Source organism: Tachypleus tridentatus, chromosome 1, assembly GCF_004210375.1.
Source record: "Tachypleus tridentatus isolate NWPU-2018 chromosome 1, ASM421037v1, whole genome shotgun sequence".
Lineage (NCBI taxonomy): Eukaryota > Metazoa > Arthropoda > Merostomata > Xiphosura > Limulidae > Tachypleus > Tachypleus tridentatus.
The window spans coordinates 21,035,594-21,057,351 of NC_134825.1; positions in this window are offsets into that span (position 1 = coordinate 21,035,594).

The following is a 21,758-nucleotide window of genomic DNA, read 5'->3' on the forward strand; positions in this document are numbered from 1 at the left end:
AATCGGTAAAGGTGTAAAACATTCTTAAGTGTAGGAACTAAAATATTTAGATGTTCATAAGTAGAATACAATTACTAAAAACCTGCATTCTTTTTCATGGTTTACAAAATGTATCCATCACAATCTGGTTGAAAACAGTTCCTCAGGTTTAAGTAACTGATATCTTTATACATAAGTAAATTTTTTGTTAATTAAAGCCGATAAACGGGAGCCTCTGTTGGACACATTCTCTTCATACATTACTTATGAAACCTAAAGGTAAACATTTCCCCATGAGTTTTAAGGATTTAAGGGAACACATATTGCCACTACAACTAATCGCATATTTTTAATTTTTCATTCAGCAAATCATCACTGTTTTAATCTTCGTCTCAAGTGAAATCATTTAGTGAACTTAAACTTCAGCAGCTGAACGATTAAGTTAGAGAATGAAATAAAGCTGATGGGAGTTATCAAAGAAGGTAAAATAAAGCTGATGGGAGTTATCAAAGGTAAAATAAAGCTGATGGGAGTTATCAAATAAGGTAAAATAAAGCTGATGGGAGTTATCAAAGGTAAAATAAAGCTGATGGGAGTTACCAAAGAAGGTAAAATAAAACTGATAGGAGTTATCAAAGGTAAAATAAAGCTGATGGGAGTTACCAAAGAAGGTAAAATAAAGCTGATAGGAGTTATCAAAGAAGGTAAAATAAAGCTGATAGGAGTTATTAAAGGTAAAATAAAGCTGATAGGAGTTATTAAAGGTAAAATAAAGCTGATAGGAATTATCAAAGGTAAAATAAAGCTGATAGGGGTTATTAAAGATAAAATAAAGCTGATAGGAGTTATCAAAGGTAAAATAAAGCTGATAGGACTTATCAAAGAAGGTAAAATAAAGCTGATAGGACTTATGAAAGAAGGTAAAATAAAGCTGATAGGACTTATCAAAGAATGTAAAATAAAGCTGATAGGACTTATCAAAGAAGATAAAATAAAGCTGATAGGACTTATCAAAGAAGGTAAAACAAAGCTGATAGGACTTATGAAAGAAGGAAAAATAAAGCTGATAGGAGTTATCAATGAAGGCAAAATAAAGCTGATAGGAGTTATCAAAGAAGGTAAACTAAAGCTGATAGGAGTTATCAAAGAAGGTAAAATAAAGCTGATAGGACTTATCAAAGAAGGTAAATTAAAGTTGATAGGACTTATGAAAGAAGGAAAAATAAAGCTGATAGGAGTTATCAATGAAGGTAAAATAAAGCTGATAGGAGTTATCAAAGAAGGTAAACTAAAGCTGATAGGAGTTATCAAAGAAGGTAAAATAAAGCTGATAGGACTTATCAAAGAAGGTAAATTAAAGTTGATAGGACTTATGAAAGAAGGTAAAATAAAGCTGATAGGAGTTATCAAAGAAGGTAAAACGAGAAAATCTAATTGTAATTATCAATCGTGAAACACTATTACCTGTATAAGTTAAAACGTCTTAGAATGTTTAACATATCTAGCTAGCTTTATTACAATACTGCTATTTCAGAAATTTATTTGCATTGTTAGATAGATTTAAGACGAACCTAATTTTCCTAAGATGGTCGAACCTCGTGAGATATTTTAGGTTGACAGCCTAAATTTTCTTTAACAGCGAGAGTATCCAACTGAAGAAAAAAGTTCATTCTAATACTCACCAGTAAAAGTGAAAGCAAATGATATTGAATTAGTTTTTACTTATTGTTTTAAGTTTACCTATGGAGATGGCTAACTCTGAGGGGAAGTCAATATTAATATAACTAGGAACTAGGTGTGTGGAAGTCACTACAGGCACCTGAAAAAATTCACACGATTGTGAAAATACGTTTCACGCTATTATATTATAAATGACAACCTTACAAATCATTCTTCGTAGAATCAAGAGTGAATGTGACGATAACATAATGAAATTACTGTACTGACCAACACTTCACACATCAAACAACAACAACTGTTGTTATCCTAGCAACACTTCACACATCAAACAACAACTGTTGTTATCCTAGCAACACTTCACACATCAAACAACAACAACTGTTGTTATCCTAGCAATACTTCACACATCAAACAACAACAACTGTTGTTATCCTAGCAATACTTCACACATCAAACAACAACTGTTGTTATCCTAGCAACACTTCACACATCAAACAACAACAACTGTTGTTATCCTAGCAACACTTCACACATCAAACAACAACTGTTGTTATCCTAGCAACACTTCGCACATCAAACAACAACTGTTGTTATCCTAGCAACACTTCACACATCAGGCAACAACTGTTGTTATCCTAGTAACACTTCACACATCAAACAACAACTGTTGTTATCCTAGCAACACTTCACACATCAAACAACAACAACTGTTGTTATCCTAGCAACACTTCACACATCAAACAACAACAACTGTTGTTATCCTAGCAACACTTCACACATCAAACAACAACTGTTGTTATCCTAGCAACACTTCACACATCAAACAACAACTGTTGTTATCCTAGCAACACTTCACACATCAAACAACAACTGTTGTTATCCTAGCAACACTTCACACATCAAACAACAACTGTTGTTATCCTAGCAACACTTCACACATCAAACAACAACTGTTGTTATCCTAGCAACACTTCACACATCAAACAACAACAACTGTTGTTATCCTAGCAACACTTCACACATCAAACAACAACTGTTGTTATCCTAGCAACACTTCACACATCAAACAACAACAACTGTTGTTATCCCAGCAATGCTTTTCTTCTTCTGTATAAAAGTTATGGAGTTAAAATTGATTTTGAATAAATCAAATGAGTTTTTTCCCCTGATTGTTATTGTTTTTGCATCTCATATCAACGAGTCAATATGCGAATAAAAATAAACTTCCTATCGTATTCTCAAGACGGCTGGTACGGGTATTAAGACTTCAATTGAAATAAAATACAGTCAACGTTTCGACTTTCCTAAGTCATCTTTGGATTAACAAATACCATACCCATACCAGCTGTCTTCAGTATCCATTTAGGCCCGGCATGACCAAGCGTGTTAAGGTGTGTGACTCGTAATCTGAGGGTCGCGGGTTCGCATCCCGGTCGCACCAAACATGCTCGCTCTTCAGCTGTGGGGGCGTTATAATGTGACGGTCAATCCCACTATTCGTTGGTAAAAGAGTAGCCCAAGAGTTGGCGGTGGGTGGTGATGACTAGCTGCCTTCCCTCTAGTCTTATACTGTTAAATTAGGGACGGCTAGCCACAGATAGCCCTCGAGTAACTTTGTGCGAAATTCAAAAACAAACAATCAGTGTACATTTTTACTTCAAGTGGGCTTTGCGTCATCACGAAACTTCTTATTGTTTACGCCTACGTCAACAACTCGCAGACCATGAGAACATTTTAGTCTACAATGGATAATTTCGATTCGTTCAGCAGTTCAAAAATAACTTCGGTTTTTGACTCCGCACAAAAAATGTAAATTAACAACGTTTGTTTTCAAGACATTATACGTAAAAAAAAACGAAATGTAATTCAAAAGTACAAATCTTAATAACGTTAATATAGAGTTACATATCAAGTTAGCTAACCTTTTATATTAATAATACTTAATACATAAAAATATAAGATTTAATTTTAATTAGGAGATTTAAAGCTACGTATAAATCCTGAAAACATACTGTTTTCAGTCAAAATCATTTTTAACAGATGCTATGAAATCCAGAGAGAAGTACAGACACGTAAATAAGGTATATATCACGTCTCATAATTAACATAGATAGAGTCGTGTTTATCTTTCGTGCCTGACTAAAATGTTCAACAACACGTTGTTGATGTTCTGCGTTAAGTAAAACATTCACGTTATGTGCGATTGTTACGTGTTACTCTAACTCCACTGTGTGATTCTTACTCCATTCACGTTATGTGCGATTGTTACGTGTTACTCTAACTCCACTGTGTGATTCTTATTCCAATTCTTACTCCATTCACGTTATGTGCGATTGTTACGTGTTACTCTAACTCCACTGTGTGATTCTTACTCCAATTCTTACTCCATTCGCGTTATGTGCGATTGTTACGTGTTACTCTAACTCCACTGTGTGATTCTTACTCCAATTCTTACTCCATTCACGTTATGTGCGATTGTTACGTGTTACTCTAACTCCGCTGTGTGATTCTTACTCCATTCACGTTATGTGCGATTGTTACGTGTTACTCTAACTCCGCTGTGTGATTCTTACTCCAATTCTTACTCCATTCACGTTATGTGCGATTGTTACGTGTTACTCTAACTCCACTGTGTGATTCTTACTCCAATGACACTAAAAAACGTTTCCCGACAAAACCATTACTAGTTCACATTGCACATATGAGAGAATTCATAGTTAAAACGTAATGACACTATAAGTATCAGTTGATAGCACATTTGACTAGACGGAATCATCTAATAACAACATATTTAGAGTTCCTATTTCAGTATTGCTGTTTTTATATGGCATCCAGTTGTCACATAACAACATACACGGTATTATGTAACAACAGATTTAGGTGTAATGCCGAAGTACAGTTTATAATCATGTAACACTACATCCAGTTGTCATATAACAACATACACAGTATTATGTAACAACAGATTTAGGTGTAATGCCGAAGTACAGTTTATAATCATGTAACACTACATCCAGTTATCACATAACAACATACACAGTATTATGTAACAACAGATTTAGGTGTAATGCCTAAGTACAGTTTATAATCATGTAACACTACATCCAGTTGTCACATAACAACATACACAGTATTATGTAACAACAAATTTAGGTGTAATGCCGAAGTACAGTTTATAATCATGTAACACTACATCCAGTTGTCACATAACAACATACACAGTATTATGTAACAACAAATTTAGGTGTAATGCCGAAGTACAGTTTATAATCATGTAACACTACATCCAGTTGTCATATAACAACATACACAGTATTATGTAACAACAGATTTAGGTGTAATGCCGAAGTACAGTTTATAATCATGTAACACTACATCCAGTTGTCACATAACAACATACACAGTATTATGTAACAACAGATTTAGGTGTAATGCCGAAGTACAGTTTATAATCATGTAACACTACATCCAGTTGTGATATAACAACATACACAGTATTATGTAACAACAGATTTAGGTGTAATGCCGAAGTACAGTTTATAATCATGTAACACTACATCCAGTTGTCATATAACAACATACACAGTATTATGTAACAACAAATTTAGGTGTAATGCCGAAGTACAGTTTATAATCATGTAACACTACATCCAGTTGTCATATAACAACATACACAGTATTATGTAACAACAGATTTAGGTGTAATGCCGAAGTACAGTTTATAATCATGTAACACTACATCCAGTTGTCACATAACAACATACACAGTATTATGTAACAACAGATTTAGGTGTAATGCCGAAGTACAGTTTATAATCATGTAACACTACATCCAGTTGTCATATAACAACATACACAGTATTATGTAACAACAGATTTAGGTGTAATGCCTAAGTACAGTTTATAATCATGTAACACTACATCCAGTTGTCACATAACAACATACACAGTATTATGTAACAACAGATTTAGGTGTAATGCCGAAGTACAGTTTATAATCATGTAACACTACATCCAGTTGTCACATAACAACATACACAGTATTATGTAACAACAAATTTAGGTGTAATGCCGAAGTACAGTTTATAATCATGTAACACTACATCCAGTTGTCATATAACAACATACACAGTATTATGTAACAACAGATTTAGGTGTAATGCCAAAGTACAGTTTATAATCATGTAACACTACATCCAGTTGTCATATAACAACATACACAGCATTATGTAACAACAAATTTAGGTGTAATGCCGAAGTACAGTTTATAATCATGTAACACTACATCCAGTTGTCATATAACAACATACACAGTATTATGTAACAACAAATTTAGGTGTAATGCCGAAGTACAGTTTATAATCATGTAACACTACATCCAGTTGTCATATAACAACATACACAGTATTATGTAACAACAGATTTAGGTGTAATGCCAAAGTACAGTTTATAATCATGTAACACTACATCCAGTTGTCATATAACAACATACACAGTATTATGTAACAACAGATTTAGGTGTAATGCCAAAGTACAGTTTATAATCATGTAACACTACATCCAGTTGTCATATAACAACATACACAGTATTATGTAACAACAGATTTAGGTGTAATGCCGAAGTACAGCTTATAATCATGTAACACTACATCCAGTTGTCACATAACAACATACACAGTATTATGTAACAACAGATTTAGGTGTAATGCCGAAGTACAGTTTATAATCATGTAACACTACATCCAGTTGTCATATAACAGAATATGCAGAGCCACGTAACAGCAAATACAGATACGATGTTACGGTACACGTTAGAACCATATAACGCTGTAATAAAATGTATATAAAAATATGCAGCGTCACGTAACAGCACATTCGGGCATAATGCCATATTACACCTTAAAATGATGTAACATTACAACCAAGTGCATTATGACAACATACACAGTTTAACGTAACAACACCTCCAGATATAATGTTACAGTACGGTAATGTAACTCTACATCCCATCGTTATGTAACAGTTCACTTAGGTAAAATGTGCTTGACATTCTGTAGCATTCAACGTCCAGAACGTGCAACGCTGTACTTTTGAGTCTGAAAACTATCAGCACTTCCGCAAGATTCACAAAAGTGTTCTGTTTCGAGAGTAAATAAAAACCAAAATTGAGAAATGACAGATATTTTCATTTCTTGCTGTTGAAGTTCACGTGTCATGCTAGCCTAAAAAGTGCACAATTCTTCTCGTGATTCATGGTACATGCACGTTTCACTTACATCACGACAGTACAAACTGTAACGTTAAAAATACCTTATGTGACATTATTTTATCGTCTACTGACTGAATGACAGACAGACTATTGTACAGTGGTGCGAATGGTTAAAACAGATGCCCCTCCACAAAATGGCTTTCAGTCCTCTTTCGGGGAAATAATCAAATGTATTTTGACTATATTAATTATATTCTCGAAATGAAATTGCTAATCGTTTCGCTGTTTGTACACAGTTGTAGTCTAACAACATATTCACGCAATATATTACAAATAATAGGCATACCTCTCTTCTGTCGCTTTAAAAATAAATGTTATTAATATTTTATAAGCTATAACTAGGAAACAGCCCATATTAAACTATTAAACTAACTTAACACAACTAATATATTTACAACTGAACAATCATTTGTTTCCTTGTTAATGAGCGCCTTACATCATCCATACTGACCTACTCCACGTTAGAAAGCAGACTTTCATACTGGGTCGAAAGACAGCCAAGGAAAGCAATCGATTTCTAGGCCAGGTCTTGTCCGTCTGATGAGATGTACACAAGGAATTTAGCCCCAAGTGTTTATTCGCGATCCGTTGTAACGTTCACAACTATCGATGTAAGGTTTTCCAGCGAAGGACCTGAAACATTGCTACAAATTAGACCCTGTTTTATGTTTCATAGGATATTCGGAACGCTCAATAACTAAGAGACATGTTTTGAAATGGCTTATCTGGAGTATATTAAAGGTAGATAAATCCAGCAGATTGGTTTGCTTGAGCACCCAAAATTTACACGTTGTAGTTAATTTATCAAATCGTTCAACTAATTCACTCAGGTATATGAAGACTAAGCATAGACGTCAGGCTTTAAGCGCAATTTGCGCAATTTCTATTCGTGATATTAATATTGCTTTCAACGGGATAAAGTAAGAACTAAAACAACGCAATGAGTATAACATTCAGGGTTATTAACCATCGCTGAATTGTAACTAGTAGAAAACTAGCCTAATAGTAGTTTCCTGTAGTTTTCGATAAAACAATATAACTTATTCACTCAATTAAGTAAACTATTATGTGAATTACGTTTACAACAACTGTTCTTTACGTTAAATTAACGGCGTTAATCAATAAGTTTCTATTAACTAAATGGAGCCATTTAATACATCAAATTATATAGATGGATAGTTACCCAATGTACTTCCGTTGGGTCTCAAAGTGTTCTGTTTAAAGAGGAAATAAACACAAAATTAAGTGTAACAAGTATTTTTATTTATTGATTTTGAAGCTCATATATCATGTTGCTTTGTAGCCTATAGTGAGCATAATTCTTCTCGTGATTCATGACAAGCGCACGTTTTATTAATGTCACGATGCAACGTTAAGCGTCCTTTATGTGACGTCATTTTTTTTGCTTACTGTCTGACAGACAACACACTACTGTAAAGTGGTGTGAGTGGTTAGTTAAAACAGGCGACCTTTCCATTATGTACTGAACGTACGTAAGGTGCTTTGAGAGCATGAAGACACGCCTAGATTAACAAATAATGTATTCCTATATAATCCATAAGCGAACTTATTAGACAAATGGATACAAACAAACTTGTACATGTGTTCACTCATCATTCGAAGGATAATGGTAGTTTTACTGTATTTGAATTACGCACTTCTCACTAAATGTTCTGTAAGGTATAAATACACACTTTACAAAGTGTTATAGCCACTTCTACACATTGAAAACTTCCGATGTTCGGTTTGAATGTGAGATATAAACGTCGATATGCTCTCAGCGACGCGTTAAACTGTATTTTGAAGTACTGATGCTAACTTTAGATGCTGGTTTCTTGTCGCTGTTAACGATTACCCCGTTAATGTTTTCATATCTTTCTGACTTTCACTAAATTTGTAGCTACTCAAGTCTTATTTTCTGTGTTGTTTTCTTACTTTCACTTTTATTTCAAAGTTTCATCATGGTAGGAATTTCATTTTCTGTTGTATTGAGTGCCGAACTGTGAATTCCAGGATCCAGTGTTCGCGTCCCGTTTAATACGAAATTGCGCTACGCCTTGAGTACATTATAAAACTGACGATCAAATCCCCCACTTTTAATCTCTCAAGTTTCGACCATCAGCGCCCCTCTCTACGTTATTTATATCAACGATTTTATCTTACTAGATGAAATAAACACACGCACAAACCTCCACGTTTGTGGGTGTTCTTTTAGCATCATGCTCCAATTAAAGCCCAATCCGAGTGCAATTCCTGTCCCACCATACATGCTCGCTCTTTCAGTTATAAGCATTTTATAATTCGTCGGTCAATCCCACTATTCGTTGGTAAAAGAGTTGTCCAAGAGTTGGCGGTCGGTGGTGATCACTAACTGTTTTTTTCTCTAATTTTTCACCGTTAAATTTGGGACAGCTAACGCAGTTTGTCCTCGTGTAGCTTTGCACGAAGTTCTAAAAACAAACATTCCTGATCCGCTATAACAACACGAAACGCCAAACCTGAACAGAACTCATATAGACAGCACGTGTTTAACGTCAACGCATCACGTAAAGGTTTCGTCGTCACCGCACTCGTGGTTATGACATCACCAAATCACACGTCACATTAACGTTCGAAAGTAATCAAATTGCATAACATTTTAAGGTTCGACAAACACCCAAGCAAAACACATTAAAGCTTTGACAAAAACAGACAGTGTAACATATTAAATTTTTGGCGTCATCACACGAAACGGCACATTAGAATTTTGACATAATCATTTTGAATAACACATAGTAGTTGCGTATCACAATACCGCATAACACATTAGGTTTTGGTTTTATTAAAACATGTTCAATATTTTATATCCACACTACTTGCTACGACTGTTTCTATTACATGGTGAATGTTCTAGAAATCGTTTAGATACCGTTGCTATGGAAATATTAACACAATATTGTAAATTTTATTAACACTACTTGCGATTTTCTCCTATCCTTTGTTTCTTCTGGTAACTTCTTTTTAAATAAGCTACTTTAATAAGATACACATTTTCCATAAACTACAGAATCAACAGAAACACATGGATACATCCACGTCTATTCTACTACTCTTTTAAAACCTGAAGTAAAGAGCCCACCAAAATCTCTCCCCCCCTCCAAACACATTAGTGACTCTCAGCTCTCTACTTAAGAATTTTGTCACGATCGCTAGCGACAGTCGTTGAAGCGACTCCTGGCTGGTTCGACCCTACAGTCGGTGAAGTGTAGACATAGTATAGATTGGATCGCGACCCAGCCCGCGTGAGCATTAGCTACAGAGGCTGTGCGATCAGTAGATTCGCTTGTTTCTGCTCTGAGACACCCGAGAGAAAACGCCATTATACTCAACCTATGGCAGACTCTTACCCGGCCTATGAAGATGAGGTAAAACCAACGTGGCTTTTCGTTCGTCTCAAATAGGATGTAGATTTTCTATTTCTTCTTTCTTAGAATTTGTGAGAGTTTTAACTTTAAAATATTGTATTATTTGTTTATTTCTTTTGCATTGTCATTTACTAATACAAAGAGTTCATTATTTCTTATTATATTGAGTTTAAACACACAAAACCGACAGTTTTTTGGCACGATGAAAGATAAAGTGTTTATTATAGATTATAGCAGATTAGATTTGGTAATACAGTTACCGTCAACAGGAGAAGTGTCTACAGTGTAGACGCTGCAAACTATCTCTTATCTTTAATAGATTCTTTATCTTTCATTGTGCCAAAAAAAAAACACGTCGGTTTTTGTATTTTGTTTTGCTCGTAATGAAATGCTCGTGTTTGAAGTTCTTTTCAAATTCAAACATTCTATGACGGTTATACAGTCCTTTCTCACTCATATGCACACACATTCGGGTTCTATCCAACCCGTTTAGATTATCTCTCAAGACCTTCATTGTCAATCTTGACTTTACTTTTATAACTTTCTGCAAAAATGATACAATAAGAAAGTTCCAATAAAGCTTTATTTTCCTCGACTCCAACTGCTGCTGAGTAATTAATATAACACAGATGTCGCCAGTACTGACATCTGTCGTCCTAACTATACCATCTTCATGTCCTCATCTCGTGTCTCTCACTTCACTAGGTTTCACCACTTGCTTGTTGTCTGTTCGTAAGTTGAACGAGTCTGATAAATATAAAACGTTAAAAACAGTTTCAGTTGTGAGAAATCATTACGAAATATTCTCTATTATACTTTAAGTATGAGTACCATGTAATGTAAGTCAGGTGTTCATATTTAAGTATCAGCACCATGTAAAGTATGTCAACTGTTCATATTTAAGTATCAGCACCATGTAAAGTAAGTCAGCTGTTCATATTTAAGTATGAGTACCATGTAAAGTAAGTCAACTGTTCATATTTAAGTATCAGTACCATCAGTTGGATGTTCATATTTAAGTATGAGTACCATGTAATGTAAGTCAGCTGTTCATATTTAAGTATCAGTACCATCAGTTGGATGTTCATATTTAAGTATCAGCACCATGTAAAGTATGTCAACTGTTCATATTTAAGTATCAGCACCATGTAAAGTAAGTCAGCTGTTCATATTTAAGTATCAGTACCATCAGTTGGATGTTCATATTTAAGTATCAGTACCATCAGTTGGATGTTCATATTTAAGTATCAGTACCATCAGTTGGATGTTCATATTTAAGTATCAGTACCATCAGTTGGATGTTCATATTTAAGTATGAGTACCATGTAAAGTAAGTCAACTGTTCATATTTAAGTATCAGTACCGTCAGTTGGATGTTCATATTTAAGTATCAGTACCATCAGTTGGATGTTCATATTTAAGTATGAGTACCATGTAAAGTATGTTGTATGTTGATATTTAAGAATCAGAACCATGTAAAGTATGTCAGCTGTTCATAGTTAAGTATCAGTACCATCAGTTGGATGTTCATATTTAAGTATGAGTACCATGTAATGTAAGTCAGGTGTTCATATTTAAGTATCAGTACCATCAGTTGGATGTTCATATTTAAGTATCAGCACCATGTAAAGTATGTCAACTGTTCATATTTAAGTATCAGCACCATGTAAAGTAAGTCAGCTGTTCATATTTAAGTATGAGTACCATGTAAAGTAAGTCAACTGTTCATATTTAAGTATCAGTACCATCAGTTGGATGTTCATATTTAAGTATGAGTACCATGTAAAGTATGTTGTATGTTGATATTTAAGAATCAGAACCATGTAAAGTATGTCAGCTGTTCATAGTTAAGTATCAGTACCATCAGTTGGATGTTCATATTTAAGTATGAGTACCATGTAATGTAAGTCAGGTGTTCATATTTAAGTATCAGTACCATCAGTTGGATGTTCATATTTAAGTATGAGTACCATGTAAAGTAAGTCAGCTGTTCATATTTAAGTATCAGTACCATCAGTTGGATGTTCATATTTAAGTATCAGTACCATCAGTTGGATGTTCATATTTAAGTATGAGTACCATGTAAAGTAAGTCAACTGTTCATATTTAAGTATCAGTACCGTCAGTTGGATGTTCATATTTAAGTATCAGTACCATCAGTTGGATGTTCATATTTAAGTATGAGTACCATGTAAAGTATGTTGTATGTTGATATTTAAGAATCAGAACCATGTAAAGTATGTCAGCTGTTCATAGTTAAGTATCAGTACCATCAGTTGGATGTTCATATTTAAGTATGAGTACCATGTAATGTAAGTCAGGTGTTCATATTTAAGTATCAGTACCATCAGTTGGATGTTCATATTTAAGTATCAGTACCATCAGTTGGATGTTCATATTTAAGTATCAGCACCATGTAAAGTATGTCAACTGTTCATATTTAAGTATCAGCACCATGTAAAGTAAGTCAGCTGTTCATATTTAAGTATGAGTACCATGTAATGTAAGTCAGCTGTTCATATTTAAGTATCAGTACCATCAGTTGGATGTTCATATTTAAGTATCAGTACCATCAGTTGGATGTTCATATTTAAGTATCAGCACCATGTAAAGTAAGGCAGCTGTTCATATTTAAGTATGAGTACCATGTAAAGTATGTCAACTGTTCATATTTAAGTATCAGCACCATGTAAAGTAAGTCAGCTGTTCATATTTAAGTATGAGTACCATGTAAAGTAAGTCAACTGTTCATATTTAAGTATCAGTACCATCAGTTGGATGTTCATATTTAAGTATGAGTACCATGTAAAGTATGTTGTATGTTGATATTTAAGAATCAGAACCATGTAAAGTATGTCAGCTGTTCATATTTAAGTATCAGTACCATCAGTTGGATGTTCATATTTAAGTATGAGTACCATGTAAAGTATGTTGTATGTTGATATTTAAGAATCAGAACCATGTAAAGTATGTCAGCTGTTCATATTTAAGTATCAGTACCATCAGTTGGATGTTCATATTTAAGTATGAGTACCATGTAAAGTATGTTGTATGTTGATATTTAAGAATCAGAACCATGTAAAGTATGTCAGCTGTTCATAGTTAAGTATCAGTACCATCAGTTGGATGTTAATATTCAAGTATCAGTACCATATAAAGTATGTTGTCTGTTGATACTTAAGTATCAGTACCATGTAAAGTATGTTGTATGTTGATATTTAAGAATCAGAACCATGTAAAGTATGTTGGCTGTTGATATTCAAGTATCAGTACCATGTAAAGTATGTTGGCTGTTGATATTCAAGTATCAGTACCATGTAAAGTATGTTGGCTGTTGATATTCAAGTATCAGTACCATGTAAAGTATGTTGGCTGTTGATATTCAAGTATCAGTACAATGTATAGTATGTTGGCTGGTCACATTTTAGTATCGGTAACAAGTAAATTATGTTGGCTGTTCTGTTCATATTTACGTATCAGTACCATGTATAGTATGTTGACTGTTTTTATTTAAGTATCAGTACCATGTAAAAAATGTCAGTTGTTCATATTCAAGTGTCAGTACCATGTAAATTAGTATGTTGGCTGTTCATATTCAAGTATCAGTACCATGTAAAGTAATACGATATTCATACTTAGTATCAGTGCCATGTAAAGTATGTTGGTTGTGCATACTTAAATATCAGAACCATGTAAAGTAATATGGCTGTTCATATATTAGTCGCCTTAAGTATTAATATCGTGTTGTTACGTTAACTATTAAATCACACGGTTTCCTATGGATTACGAGAACGTGTAATAAGACAACAAGTACCAACAATTATTCATTTCGTTTTTAAACTCAAGTGTCTCATACGAGAAACATGATGTAGGTTTTGAAAATGCAAATAGTTTTTTTATGTGGATAAAGAGAAACGTACAACCTTTTGTACAGTGAAGAAATACATGTGGAAGTTGTAGTGTGAAAATGATCTAAGAAAGTCGAAACGTTGTTCTCTACTTTATTTTAAATTAAAGTGCTAATACCCATACCCGTCGTCTTGACACGTTTTTACTTCAAGTCGGTTTCTCGTCGTCACGAATCACGGAAAATCTACTGTATTTTGATTCTTTAGTAAATAACTCTGTAGTAAATGTTCCTAGTGGGTTCAAAAGACAACAGAATCGTTCGTTAATTTTCGTTATCAAACAATTCGCACTCGCTTTACTGTTTATTTTGTTGTTTAAGTTAATCCTATGATGCTATATGACTTTTATATTTTCGCGTACAAACCGTTTCAACTAAATCATTCGGGTTTTCTAAATCCAGTAATTTCGAATGTAGCGATACGATAGGTGAGTCTCCAGAGTACCACAGAGCATCGCTTTTTAAGGTAATGTCTCAGTGACATTGTTAGAATTTAATAACCATATCGGTACGTATATACGCTACAGTTTCTTTATTACATTAAAGTAAAGTTTTATTTCGAAACAATCAGTTTTAAAAGCACGCATATTCACATGAAGTTTTTTTCTAATCAGTTTCTTTGGGTCTTCTAGTTTATTGTATTGTTAAGGTTGGTCTTACTCTTTAAATAATACAAATAAAACATTTTTTTTTTCAAAACGTCATCCTTGAAGCAATTACTTTCATTAAGCTATTTTCTCCTTTGACCACCTCATGTTTCTAGACAAGAGTTCTTTCACTTGAACATTTGGGCATTGTCCCAACTTTTGACACGATCTCTTCGGTAGATTCTATAATATTTGTGTAAGGAAGCACGCTATGCTAATATAATAATACGTAGGTAAACAACAGTTTATAAGCATAATGGGCCCGGCATGGCTAAGCGTGTTAAGGCATTCGACTCGTAATCGGAGGGTCGCAGGTTCGCATCCCCGTCGCGCCAAACATGCTCGCCCTTTCAGCCATGGAGGCGTTATAATGTGCCGGTCAATCCCACTATTCGTTGGTAAAAGAGTAGCCCAAGAGTTGGCGGTGGGTGGTGATGACTAGCTGCCTTCCCTCTAGTCTTACACTACTAAATTAGGGACGGCTAGCACAGATAGCCCTCGAGTAGCTTTGTGCGAAATTCAAAAACAAACAAACAAACAATAAGCATAATGAAGTGATTTTTTTTTAGGGGTAGAACATATTACGTGTTTCGACAGACCACTATTTTTTCGAAACATGTAACATGTCAACTCAAAGTATATATCACTTCGTTATATTAAACATGTAACATGTCAACTCAAAGTATATATCACTTCGTTATGTTAAACATGTAACATGTCAACTCAAAGTATATATCACTTCGTTATGTTAAACATGTAACATGTCAACTCAAAGTATATATCACTTCGTTATGTTAAACATGTAACATGTCAACTCAAAGTATATATCACTTCGTTATGTTAAACATGTAACATGTCAACTCAAAGTATATATCACTTCGTTATGTTAAACAAGTAACATGTCAACTCAAAGTATATATCACTTCGTTATGTTAAACATGTAACATGTCAACTCAAAGTATATATCACTTCGTTATGTTAAACATGTAACATGTCAACTCAAAGTATATATCACTTCGTTATGTTAAACATGTAACATGTCAACTCAAAGTATATATCACTTCGTTATGTTAAACATGTAACATGTCAACTCAAAGTATATATCACTTCGTTATGTTAAACATGTAACATGTCAACTCAAAGTATATATCACTTCGTTATGTTAAACATGTAACATGTCAACTCAAAGTATATATCACTTCGTTATGTTAAACATGTAACATGTCAACTCAAAGTATATATCACTTCGTTATGTTAAACATGTAACATGTCAACTCAAAGTATATATCACTTCGTTATGTTAAACATGTAACATGTCAACTCAAAGTATATATCACTTCGTTATGTTAAACATGTAACATGTCAACTCAAAGTATATATCACTTCGTTATGTTAAACATGTAACATGTCAACTCAAAGTATATATCACTTCGTTATGTTAAACATGTAACATGTCAACTCAAAGTATATATCACTTCGTTATGTTAAACATGTAACATGTCAACTCAAAGTATATATCACTTCGTTATGTTAAACATGTAACATGTCAACTCAAAGTATATATCACTTCGTTATGTTAAACATGTAACATGTCAACTCAAAGTATATATCACTTCGTTATGTTAAACATGTAACATGTCAACTCAAAGTATATATCACTTCGTTATGTTAAACATGTAACATGTCAACTCAAAGTATATATCACTTCGTTATGTTAAACAAGTAACATGTCAACTCAAAGTATATATCACTTCGTTATGTTAAACATGTAACATGTCAACTCAAAGTATATATCACTTCGTTATGTTAAACATGTAACATGTCAACTCAAAGTATATATCACTTCGTTATGTTAAACATGTAACATGTCAACTCAAAGTATATATCACTTCGTTATGTTAAACATGTAACATGTCAACTCAAAGTATATATCACTTCGTTATGTTAAACATGTAACATGTCAACTCAAAGTATATATCACTTCGTTATGTTAAACATGTAACATGTCAACTCAAAGTATATATCACTTCGTTATGTTAAACATGTAACATGTCAACTCAAAGTATATATCACTTCGTTATGTTAAACATGTAACATGTCAACTCAAAGTATATATCACTTCGTTATGCTTATAAGTCGTTGTTTACCAACTTATAAAATTTTAAGAATGTTGGAGTTTGGGTGAATTATGAAAACATCACTTGCTAAATAATTGTTCATTCGGTTTTTTCCATTAAACAAAAATTGTAATAGATTGAGAACTATTTTTTCTAAGCGTAGTCGGCATCGTGACGACGTTCATGTAGAATAAATAATCAATTAATTGTCGTTCATTGAAGGAAAGACGTATGATACCAAGTTACAATACACGAGTGACGGCACGGAGAAACAGCAACATACGGTTATGGCTCACAGATGAGACATTCGATTGTTAATGGGATCTGTGTCCTTTTTAAACTGTGTTTAGCGCCTGTTCACACTGGATCTTTTCTCCAGACTCAGTGTGGTGTGGTTTGTTTAGAGAAGTGTGAAAAATATAGCTCAATTGGCAAACGAACCGAAGGAGTTCACCAGCGAAAAGTGATCTCAGTTCGCGTGGCAAAAGGAGCTACGTTTGTTTCGCTTCGAACCTTGAGTGCCAATGTTGACAGGTTTTGGTGTAAACACAAGGAAGTGGGCCAGGAAAACGAAATCTAGTTCATTTCCAAACAAACTCGGTACGTTTGTACATAAGTCAATTATGAATAACTGATGCATTCATCAAAACGAACGAACTGGCTCCGTTTGAAATAAAACCAATGTAAATACTGACTTTGTTAGGCATAAAAACAGAATATGAAAGTTATAATCCAACGTTGGTTGAGCCTCTTTGAATAATTTAAGTTTTACCGCAAATATTACAACTATCTTGTAACAAATGTTCCAAATGATTATTGTCTAACATTTTTCTATCGAACTCGTGTTTTTTATTTGCTCTTAAGTTAAAACATCATGTTCAATGTTTTTTATGTTTTGTCTATAAGTCAACACATGACAGACGAAACATTTATTATTTTAGTGAAGACTAAAAAAAAGAGCTTGCGCCTTCATACAAACGTAGCTGACTCAGTAGAAAACCTAACGACTGACGTTTCTTTGCCTTCAAGCTAAGCCCAGCTATCTCAGTAGAAAATCTAACAATTAACTAACGTTTCTTTGCCTTGAAACTAAACTTAACTGTATCAATAAAAAAGCCTAGAGATAACTAACGTTTCCTTGATTTAAAACTAAGCCTAACTGTCTTAGTAGAAAACCTAAGGATTAACTGACCCTCATTTGCCTTAAAACTAAGCCTAACTGTCTTAGTAGAAAACCTAAGGATTAACTGACATTCAGTTGCCTTAAAACTAAGCCTAACTGTCTCAATAGAAAACCTAAGGATTAACTGACCTTCATTTGCCTTAAAACTAAGCCTAACTGTCTCAGTAGAAAACTTAAGGATTAACTGACATTCATTTGCCTTAATACTAAGCCTAACTGTCTCAGTAGTAAACCTAAGGATTAACTGACCTTCATTTACCTTAAAACTAAACCTGTCTCAGTATAAAACCTAACGATTAACTGACCTTTCTTTGTTTTAAAACTAAGCCTAACTGTATCAGTAGAAAACCAAAAGATTGACTGACGTTTCTTCCCCTTAAAACTATATCGGCTCTAGTCTCTCCTTAAAAGCTGAGCCTGGTTACATTTAATAATATCTGCTTGTTACACTATATTCTACTTTAGGCAAGTGATACTACTTTTAGATAATAATGTCTATTAGCAGCAACACAATTTTTTTTAGTTAGACAAGCAGATCTATAAAGAACCATGTCTGTTCTAACAGCGAACCCCCAAGTGGCACAGCGGTACGTATGCGGACTTAACAACGCTAGGAACCAGGTTTAAATACCTATAGTGTGCAGTGCGCAGATAGCCCATTATGTAGCTTTGTGCTTACTTACAAACACAACTAAGAGCGAATTCTATACTAATGCAAAAATCACCTCATCTGTATATATATATATATATATATACAAGATCTAAGTATCTGTCTGTTAAATGTAGAAAGTATATGTAGAGATATACAGCAAAATTATTATTTTAAAGAGTACGTTGGAGGAAGTCATTCGTTTTTGCAATTCTATAATTTCATATCGATATCAACTTCGATCGATTTGTCTTCGTATGTGCAGTAAGGTCAATCTGATATAAAAATTATTAAAGATAAAAATGTTTTTTTCGTGAAGAATTCCACGAAAAAAAATGGGATCTTCTCCATTGAGTAATTGTAAGAAATGTTTCAAAGGTAAGAGCATGAACGAGAAAACAAACATAAAAAAGAGGAATATGTTTGAGTATATGTGTGTTGTTATTCAGTTTATATACGTGTTTTGCTGTTCTTTTCATAATGATATTATATTCATACATGATTTTATTGTGTCTTGTGAAATAAGTTAGTTTTAATTTAAATGAGTATTTCCCTTTCACAAGACTTATAGGAATTTAAATTGTCAAAAAACTTTCAATTCCGTAGGAATTTTTCCTTGCCTTCAGTAAAATGACAAGGAACAGTGGCATTCAGCAAAAGAAAAACCAGTGGCTACTTAACGAATCTGAGGGTTATAATGTGTTGGATGCAACTATTGCATCAAAAACCACAGTGTTTTACCAACAATACATTGCATACCATATCCTTTGCTTAAAAAAATAAACGCAATGTATCTTTTTTTACTGAAATAATACGTGAAATGAGAAAAGACGGTTGTAAACGGCCAACTAGACAATCATATTGTTTACACGCTCTGACACCAGGGAATGGGTGTACTGCATATTGGCATTTATTTATCCCAATTTACGCTCGGCATGGCAAGGTGGGTTAAGACGTCCGACTCATAATTTGAGGGGCGCGGGTTCGAATCTCCGTCGCACCAAACATGCTCGCCCTTTTTAGCCATGGGGATGTTATTTAGTGACGGTCAATCCCACTATTCGTTGGTAAAAGAGTAGCCAAAGAGTTGGTGGTGAGTGGTGATGACTAGTTGCCTTCCCTCTGGTCTTACACTGCTAAATTAGGGACGGCTAGCGCAGATAGCCCTCGTGTAGCTTTGTGCAAAGTTCAAAAATAAAACAAACCGATGTGTTAATGCTGAAAATTGTACGTATGTTTTCCTACGAGCTCGAATTTTTTTTAACCTTTGTTCAGTCTTTGGTTGTATTTGTTTCCAGGATCGATCGAGTGATTATTTTTACTACAAACGATCTAATTTAAGTATGTTCTGGAAGTAATATCTTTGTATCATTTGACAGTGATACCATTGTGGCTGTGACTTTTAACATTGATACTTTTGTAGTTTTCTGGCAGTGATACCATTGTGATTGTGTCTTCTGGTACTGATACCTTTGTGTCTTCTGACGTTCATACCTTTGTGGTTTTGTCTTCTCTACGCCTTCGATAGTGATACCTTTGTGTCATTGACAGTGATATCATGATGTCTTCTGAAGTGATATCATTGTGGTTGTATCTCCTAACTGCAAAACTGTTGTAATCTTGCTGTAGTTGCACAGTTCATTTTACAACCTGATGTGGAGTCTCTGGTGAGTGTTTAAGGAACAGAACATCATATGCTGTTACCTTACAGTGTTTTCATTAGTCGAAGTTGTAGTCTATGTTAATACTTGTAGAAACAGAAAACCATTTGTTTTTTAATAAATCTGATACTGTGTTAAGAAGACATCAGATGATTAACGTGTACATAATGTTAAACTAATTACAGATACGTATATCTTAACTAACGATATTAAACCACAACTTGCATTAACTTTTTCATGTAAGAAAATCGTTTACCCGAAAAGTTCTTTTATCCTTATAAAGCCTTTAACCAACTAATTATCAGATTATGTCATTTATGTCGTCTTCCTGTCTTCAATTAGTTGGTTTTACTACATTCTTATTCTCTCATTCTGTGATCTGTACAGCACCATTATCCCTCACAATAACATGTTCTGCGTAACGAACTTACCATGTGTCTTTATTACAACCTCGTGATACCCGAAACCTCGTGAGACCCGAGTTTCTTGTTGTCTTTCTCTATTAGGAAGAGTTTCTACGTTGTCGTATGGACCCTTGGCAACTAGTTAGTTAAAGTTTGGAGTTTTAATATAGTGAACTTTTACAGTAGATTATTTTGTACACTGAACGTTTTATTAACTTATCAGAGTTTGAGAAGACAAACTTATCTTCTTTACTGAGTTTGTTTAAATAAGTCGTGACTGTTTACAGAAACTTTACTATTCATGAATCTTTGTTATCAAGACAGACATGACGAGAAAACAAGTTTCCCAAGACTAGATATGGAGTGATAGATAGATAGGATTTCATCAGCGGGCGGTTGGATAAATAAATAGGGAAACGATTTTATTATGGTTAAATGTATAATAGAATCTTCTTTCCATCCTACTTAGTAAGCAAATATTTACTGTGCGTGGTCTGGTGATTTTATATGTTGTCAGAAATTCAAGTTTCCTCCTGCAGTCTTCACGTGGTACTTAACTTCCTAACAATTAGCTTACTCCACTTTACTCAAAAATCTGTTACGTTATAAATTTCTGGCAACTTTCCAATAACACTGGTATAGTCTTCCAGAACCTTCCTCGCTTTTATACCTTGAGCAACGCACATACACAAACATTCCAAAAGTGAGCTTGAAGTTTTCAATATTTTCCATCATTACGTACGTAACGCACTTTAAGTACTTAAAATTTTATATATTTACCTAATATAAATGAAGGTACAGGCTGGTAAGTAGCAATACGGTTAGTGCAAGCTAGGGCTCAGGTATGTATTAATACTC